The following is an 8,378-nucleotide window of genomic DNA, read 5'->3' as shown; positions in this document are numbered from 1 at the left end:
GAGGAGGAGGAGGAGGAGGAGGAAGAAGAAGAAGAAGAAAATAATACAAGTGAGATGTAAGATGGTCCTTGATTCTGTTAGTGTAATTTATAGTTTACAATAGGGTAGCTCTGTTACAATTGTATCTCACAGGACAACTTATTTTGTGTTTACTAGAATTCACTAGTGATTTTAGTGCAGAAAGTGTAAGGCACAAAAAATAGTACGTATGAATATTAAAGATAGAATTTTATAGGTATCATAAGAAGCTAATCATAATGTAATGTTCATTACAGTAGGGCGACAGCATAAAATATACATTAGCAGAGAACAATCCCATGTGCTCAGTGCAAGCAAACTATAAAAAACAGTATCTCAATTTCTGTGTGTGTGTATGTGTGTGTATGTGTGTGTGTGTGTGTGTGTGTGTGTGTGTGTGTGTGAGAGAGAGAGAGAGAGAGAGAGAGAGAGAGAAAGAATATTTAATTTTAGCACATGTGCAATCACAAACGACATATTTCCTACATTGTATATGAGACATTTCAAGAAAAGGTACTGAACAAAACTGAAATTACAAACTTTGTTGTCTCAAACCATGTTGTTGACAAATCAGAGTAGTTTTTTATATTGTGTTTTAGTAGTCTATCATTTCTTAACTTTTAATTTGATAACTATGTGTGTCCGTGTATGTTTCTGTGCATTTGAGTGTGGGATCCCTTTAAGGTTAGAGGTATCAGATTACCTGGTGCTGGAATTGTAGATGTCCGTGAGCCACCTGATGTGGCTACTGAGACTGAACTCTGCAAGATCAGAATGTGCTCTAACCCTAACCACTGAACAATCCAGCCATGGTCCTCCCTCCTTTCCTTAAAGAAACCTCAAGAAAGTAGCATTTGGTACGAACACGTGTGTCTGCGAGCATTTTAAAGGTGCTAGAGGGCTTCAGAGAGAAATTCTTGCCGACAGCAGTGAACTAGGGCAGGCTGATTTAATGTAAGATTCCAGAGCCACAGGGTCATGTTACCAATACTAAAAGCCATTAATTTGCATTTTCAGAAAAAAAAAACCATAGAGCAGAATATCGTTGAACCAGCAAGACTGTTTCATTATAGGAAGTTATTATTTTGATCACGCTGTTGGTTTCTGAAGTCTCTTGGCAACAATACAAAAATAGCTTTCCCCCGTTAACAAAGAACAATCTGGAAAAACAAATTAGAAATGTGTTAAGGACAAAATAAACAGACATTTTATTTTTTAAACTGGGGGGGCCTCTGAATTTCATAGACTTCTGGAATCTGGGGTGCTCCACCCAACTGCTCCGTAGTTTATTAACCTGTTTTAGATTTGCCACAAGAGGAATAATTTTCCAATGCTTGGAACAATGTGGGTTCACATTTTTCCAGAAGCACACACACACACAAAAGGCAGCTCTATCTTACATATTAAATTCCAAATAAAGAGACAGTGTCTGTATCACTCATCCTGTTTTATGATGGAATTTGAGAAGTCAGAGAAAAATTGCAAAAATGAAAATGGCATATCTCAGCATAGTTGAGACTTACATCTGGTGAAGGGATTTTTAAAATCAGTGTGGAAAAGTCGATTCACAGAGCCAAGCCCCCATGTTGTGAAATCTCACTTATAGCATTCACTGGGATGGTCACCCGGGATTTGCTGAAATAACTCCTGTCTCGTTCTTGCTGTTACATATTATACACGCTTTGCTGGCTGGTAAAGAGAGCTTGGTCTAGCATTGGCCAAGACGCAGATCTGCTAATGCTTGTTGCGTCTCGTAGCTCCTTCTAGGTGATTAGAAATCTCATACTGACTTCATTGTTTGCTACCAACACACCTGTTTGTGTAGACAGGCACATTTAAAAAGTATGAAACTGCAATATTTTCAGATGCCTATAAAAGATGATACCCCCACCCTGAACGCAAGACAAAGTGGGAATCCCATGTGTTTTCCTGTGATCCGTAAGAAGGGGAGGGAAGAAATCCAGAGCTGTTTGGAATTTGAACGAAGAGATTTTTCCCAAGTGGAATTTCATCATGGTGTCAGATACCATGAGTGAGGCTGGCTGTATCTCGAAGGCTTGATGCTGGAGTGTAATGAGGAAAGAGGAGTTTGGGAAGGCAGAGCAGCTTGTTTAAATTTACCCTGAGCTGCCGATGGCCTTGCAGCAAACGCGCAGCGTGTGCAGGTGTTTGCCGAGGAGTCAGTGCCAGTAAGAATACTGCGTGCAGATTCTAGACGGTTCTTATCTCTCTTGCTCAGATGTGACCCAGGTCCACTCCTTTCACTGTAGCCATCATGTTCCTGTCCAGAGATGACATGCTCATAGGAATGGCAGCCACGGCAGCCTAGAAACTGTGTTTGTTCTGGCAACTGCTCTTTTCCTGATGTCTGTTTTTCTCTTCATCCCCGGGGACTGTTCTAGAGCCTCACCTCTCCCAGTCCCCCTGTTCCCCATGCTGACTTTACCTCGCCTTGTCTCTGTCTGCTTCCTGCTTCCTTACAGCTGCTGTGCTGACTTAGGGAGAAGGCCACCTCATGGTCCGTTCAGGCAGGGCCTGGCTTCTGGTACCCTCAGGAAGCGTTGTGCTGGAGTCTTGGTCTCAGCGACCCAACCTCTTCAGACAGGACTGTGCTTCTGATGTACAGGACAAGTGGCTAAGTACACAGAGATCGGGAAGTTAGGAGAAAGTGAGAAAGTTTTTCTATTTGTCTCTGGAAAGGCAGGTAGAGCCAAACTGCAGAGCTAAGAACCAAAGCATCTAAGAAGGAACAGCCCCACCCTGGGCTCCTGGGAGGATGTCCTCGCTCCTCAGCCCACTCCTTGGTTCTGCGGTTAAGTGCTCTCGTGGATAGTGACTCTGTGTGTGTGTGTGTGTGTGTGTGTGTGTGTGTAGGCATGTACATGGGTGTACATAGGTAGATATATAAATGTATATGTAGGTTTGTGTGTGTGTGTGTGTACTATAGAGGTTTGTGTGTAGCTACATGTAGCTGTATATGTGTAAGAGGAAGACTAGAAATTTGGGCTCCGTTTCCTCAAATCTATTTTTTCTCACCTGGAAAACGAATACAGAAATTTTCAGTTAATCTGATAATTAGCCCCAATCTCATAACAAATATCTAAAACTGATACCTTGTAATATTTGCCATCTCTCTAGCCTTAAAAATCAGTGAAAATATCTATGTTTAATACATGGTATTCAGTAGGGAAGGTAAGAAATCCTCAGTTCTCTTAAAAAAGAAAGGATGAAAGAATGTGAGCTTTCTAAATATGACCAGGTATCTGGTTCTTCCCTTGTAATATCTCTCTCTCTCTCTCTCTCTCTCTCTCTCTCTCTCTCTCTGTCTTTCTGTCCCCATCTCTGGTCAAGTCTCCCCTTTAATCACTGTCTGTTAGGGTCAGTATTAGGTTCACTTGTCTGTCTGTCTCACTGTGGATTGTGTTGACTACCACTGACACTGTCACTATCATTGTCACTGTCACTGTCATCACCATCACCATCAGCATCACTGTCACCATTATTGCCCCTCTCACCATCACTATTATTATACTGTCACCATCACTATCATTGTCACTGCCACTATCATTGTCACTGTCACCATCCCTGTCACTATCATTGTCATTGTCACCATCACCAACACTGTTACCACCACTGTCACTACTATTGTCACTGTTACCATCACCGTCCTTGCCACCATCACCGTCATTGTCACTGTCACTATCTGTTAGGGCCAGTGTTTCCTCTTTCGTTCCATTCAGAAATTAAAACAAAAAAACAAAAAACAAAAAACACACCTTCTTAGCTCTAGGAGAAGGCCTCAGCTTTAACATGTGGCAGGATGATCCACATATAAGGTACATTTGGTTTACAGGTACTCCTGAGGCACTTATGGTTTATCCTGACACTTGTTCTCAATTTTTATCATACATACTAAGGTGAGACACATCTACATTTGGTTAAACACAAGTAAGCTTCACTTAAGGAGATCCCTGTGAGTGTTTGATGTTGTATCTGGATCCCCCTCGAATCCTTCCATCATGATGCTGGCAATCGCAGGTGGTAGTTAGGGATAGTTAATCTCCACACAGCTTCCTAGTGTACTACTCAGTGACATGAAATCATATACTGTTGGGCATCAGGTGCATTTTCCATGATCCTTAATATTGACACATGTCCATCTAAAACAGCTGCAGTAGACATATTCTAGCCAGCCTGTCCAAGGGCTTCTACTTAAATCCTTCTCAGGACTCAGTATAACTTTTGCATCTATGGTGGAAATATATTATCATATTTCAGCAAATAAGAGGTCAGAGAGTAGGTAAATATGCAGTCCATTTAAGTGTACATGGATATAATTATGATGAGACCACAGGAGACCCTATGACAGAGTTTTACCAAATGCTAGTCAACACAGTGCCCACAGAGTTACTATTTTACCACTCTTGACAGCTTAGCTTTTTAAAGACACATTGATACCCAAATGTTACATGTTAGAAATACTAAAGGTAACTATAGTCCACTTTCTAATGTACTTGGAAAATGCAGTTTTATAAAGTCCATATTCAAATGTTTTTCTCTCAAGTCAACTGCATGATTACACAGAGAAGAAAAAACCTGGAAGCTGGACTGACTCACCCCACAACTGTCAAGGGAAGTTCAAGTTACCAAAGGATGAACAAGTGGCAGAGGAACAGGGAGATGAAAGTAACTGGGCATTCTGTCCGTATCCTGGCAGCATCTCCCAGTGACTGTCATGGGTGACAGATGTTGCTAGCAGCTTCCCAGTACTAATAGTGACTTTCATCTGCAAAGCAGGCTGGGGCTGGATTATAGATACTGCTAACTAAATAAGTCTCTCCCAAGTTCCACAAATAAGTCCATAGGGGAGGGAGCATTTAAAACTCAAGTTCAGGGTTCAGTAAATAAAAATATTCTGTGTCTCAGGGAAGAAACCTGCCCCAACTTCTCTCTCCTCTTCTTAATTTCTTTCTCTTCTTCTTCTACATGGAAGTCTTAATTCCAGGCTGAGCCAACCGAGGAATGAGTCTAGATATAAAAGAGAGTAGTACTATATGAGCGTTAACTTAATTTATGAGGGAAATTGTATTTGCAGGTGTCCCAGAGAGCATGAACCAGGACCAATATGTGGCTGTGGGTGGCATAAAGTGTTTACTGATGCTATATGCTAGTAACCTATATTAATAAGTTTTTTCCCCAGATGAAATGATATGTTCTGTTTGGACTTGAGAGCAGGTTGACTGTTTACATTCAGAGGCAATGCGATGTTAAAGGAAGTTACCCGATTAAGAGGAATAGGCTATGGTGAGCCCAAGGCACGTAAGTATTTACTAGGCGATCAGTGGACAGAAGAGGCACCAAGAAGAAGGTACAATGTAGGACTTGAAAGTTACCAGATATTCATATCATAAGTCCTCACGAGCTCATGTGCTTTCTGTGCTATGAGGCACATGGATGGTTTACAGGAACATGTATATACATACTCTACTCAGTCATAAGTCAGGCTTTGAAAGAGACCATAGGAAATAACTTCCATAGGTCACCTATATGTCCTGATGGTACAATGTCTCCCTCAAAACTGTGATCACTCATCCAAGGGCCAATACTTTGCCCATACCAGGCCCTCCTGTGCATTGCTACAGACTGACTATAGAGCTCTGCCGTCCCTCACTGAAGACGTTTACCAAGTGTGTATCCTCACCACTCGCCCCTCAGGGCTGCTTCCTGCCATCAGACCCACTGCTTCCTACAGCTACTGTTTAATCTCCACAAGGTCGAACTTTAGAAGCTGATCTGTTTAGAACAAAAGAGCAACTAGCTTAGTGCATAGTTAAAGTTTGTGAGCAAAGAAAATTCCTTTAAAATTAAAGGCCACGTCTTTGACTCTAGAAAGTTCTCTTTGTTCCAAAATGAATAAAAAGATATTAAAACACAGGAGCATAAGAGGAGCCATTGGAATTTATTTGCTATATATACTTCTATTAAGTATAAAGAGATTCGAGTGGGATGTTGTATATCAAATGCATTAAACAGAGAAACCTGGGAGAAGTGTTTTCAGCATTTACAAAGTAGACTTTCTGCAGTTATGGCATGACAGTTATCAAAATAGCATCAGTTAATTATTCCATGTTGAAGCAATTCAATACAATAAGTGTCTTAGTTATACCTGAAAATTGTTATAAGCTGGACCAAGAGGACAATCTATTAGGCTAATTTAAAATTTGTATCTTAAAGAAGAAAACAATGCTTATGATTCCAGCAAATATAAGAGCCGTATATGGAGTGGACTTCTTTGGAGAACTCGCCCATGACTTGAGGCATTTCAAGGTAGACTTGTTTCAGGATTCTGGAACATTCTCCAGGGCATGTACTAAGACAGACAGTGACTAAGATATGGGAGAGTCCCTTCCCATTCATGCGTAACTCCTCCTGTCACAGACTGTCAGTCTTTTGTTTAAAAAAAAAAAAAAACAATCAATTAATCAAAAACAAAACAAATCCCCTAAGTAGACATGTGTGCCTGATGTATAGTTTTTGAGATGGGAGCATTGATTAGTTGCAACAGAAAGAGCCTATGGGGCAAACATACCATTATTAACCTACGTTGATCATCAAGGAAATGGGATAATTTTCTAATGACTCAAAAGTTTTTACTCAGCAGATTCATTTCATGTGAATGAGTGAGGAGGAATCCTGAGATCATCTGCACTACTCTTTCCCCAAAATTAAAATGAAGGTCCTGAAACAATTCTCAGCCTTAGAGTTATTACACAATGTACTTACCAGTCAAGTAGACTGTGGTGTGTCATGGAGCTAACCAAAAGTTGTAGGAGCAGTTTTGTTCATGCATATGATCTTTTTTCCAATAATTAAAAAAAAAATTTTTTAGAAACCACACTGGCCCTATGTACTACATCATGGTGTGATGGTGGTCATGGCAATCATTCCTGTAGGGCTTTAGCTGAGCAGGCACACTGATGTGCATTTAAGTACAAGCACTGAGATCCAATATTTCCCAAATGGTACTGTCATCACCTTTCAGAGTAGAGCCCAGGAATTCATCTTATAGATTCTTTTATCAATACTTCATTACACCACAAAAATGTCACCACATTTATGGGAAGAAAGAGGCCTTAGCTCTAGTAAACTGTGGACTTGTAATATTTAAAAAGAGAAGAGAGAGAGACAAAGAGAGTCAGGGACAGAAGCAGAGTCAGAGGGAGAGAGGGAGTGAGAAAGAGAGAGACAGAAAGACAGAGGGGGGAGGAGAGAAGGAAGGAGGAGGGGAGGGAGATAGGGAGGCAAAGGAAGAGCGCATATGTAGAATTAGAGATGTACATACTGCTATTACATCTCTGACTACAGCTCTCGGCTTTTTGCTGGAGCGTGGTGCAGTTGTCCCTAAGTGCGTGGAGATGTGCAAGCCTTCCTTTGTCCTCCTGTTTAATACTCACTGCATATAATGAGAAAAGGGCAAGGCTGGGGGGAGGGGGAGTGTAGAAAAGTGAGGATGGAGGGAAGGGGAAGACCAGAGAGGCTATAGCTTTCTTTGCTGCTGGGTACCTTCTTTGAACTGGCTGAATATTTAGCTTTGTGTTTGGCTCACTTTGTGGCACTCTGTCAAACTTTGTTTATTGAACATAGAAAGACTTCCTCCTTTCAAATCACATTTTCTAATATTAGTTTTTCTTGATTATATAGCCACTAGAATGCTTGTATAATATAGTTTTAAATTAATGAGATGGATGGAAGTTGAAAGGGCTGGGGACCAGGGAAATGAACTCCAAGCTCCTAAGGGCTTAGCACCAACCAGATATAAATGGATGTCTGAGATCTTTGCTAAGGATGTTTTCAAGACTCCATATGTATGTTATATATTCCAGGTCTACTGTCTTTTCTACTAGACTTAAGCACCTGTGGATTTTTTTACTGAGTTATTAATATATGGTAGTTAGTGAATACTGAAAAGTTACTGAATATTATCTTCTTCAATGTTTTGTGATATAGTTGTATTTTGAAAGTTTCCTCCCTTGGTATTCACGGGAGACTGGTTCCAGTACCAAGTCTTTTACACAAAGTGGAGTCTTGTTTACAAGTTGTCTATGCATATCCTCTTGAGAACGTTAAATCACCTCTAGGTTGCTTATGGTGTCTAACATACTGTGAGTGCCAGGTAGGCAGTTCTTAATGAGTGTTGTTTAGGGAATACCGAAAAGAAATGTGTCTACCTGTTAACAAAGACACACATTTTTGTAAGAATGTTTTCAGTCCATGGTTGGTTACTTCCAGAGATGTAGAATCCAATGTGTATAGATGGCTGACTCCCTCTCCCTCTCCCTCTCCCTCTCCCTCTCCCTCCC

The 8,378-nt window shown here is 40.8% G+C and overlaps 1 long non-coding RNA gene across 1 annotated transcript in view; it reads left to right on the top strand.

The window, feature by feature from the left end:
* Positions 1-8,378, top strand: part of LOC110337170 — a 406,848-nt gene that overhangs the window by 170,593 nt on the left and 227,877 nt on the right. The gene's annotated exons all lie outside the window — the stretch shown is intronic.

Source organism: Mus pahari, chromosome 19 (genome assembly GCF_900095145.1).
Source record: "Mus pahari chromosome 19, PAHARI_EIJ_v1.1, whole genome shotgun sequence".
NCBI lineage: Eukaryota > Metazoa > Chordata > Mammalia > Rodentia > Muridae > Mus > Mus pahari.
Note: the sequence above shows the minus strand (reverse complement) of the source record. Positions and strands in the feature narration are given on the sequence as shown.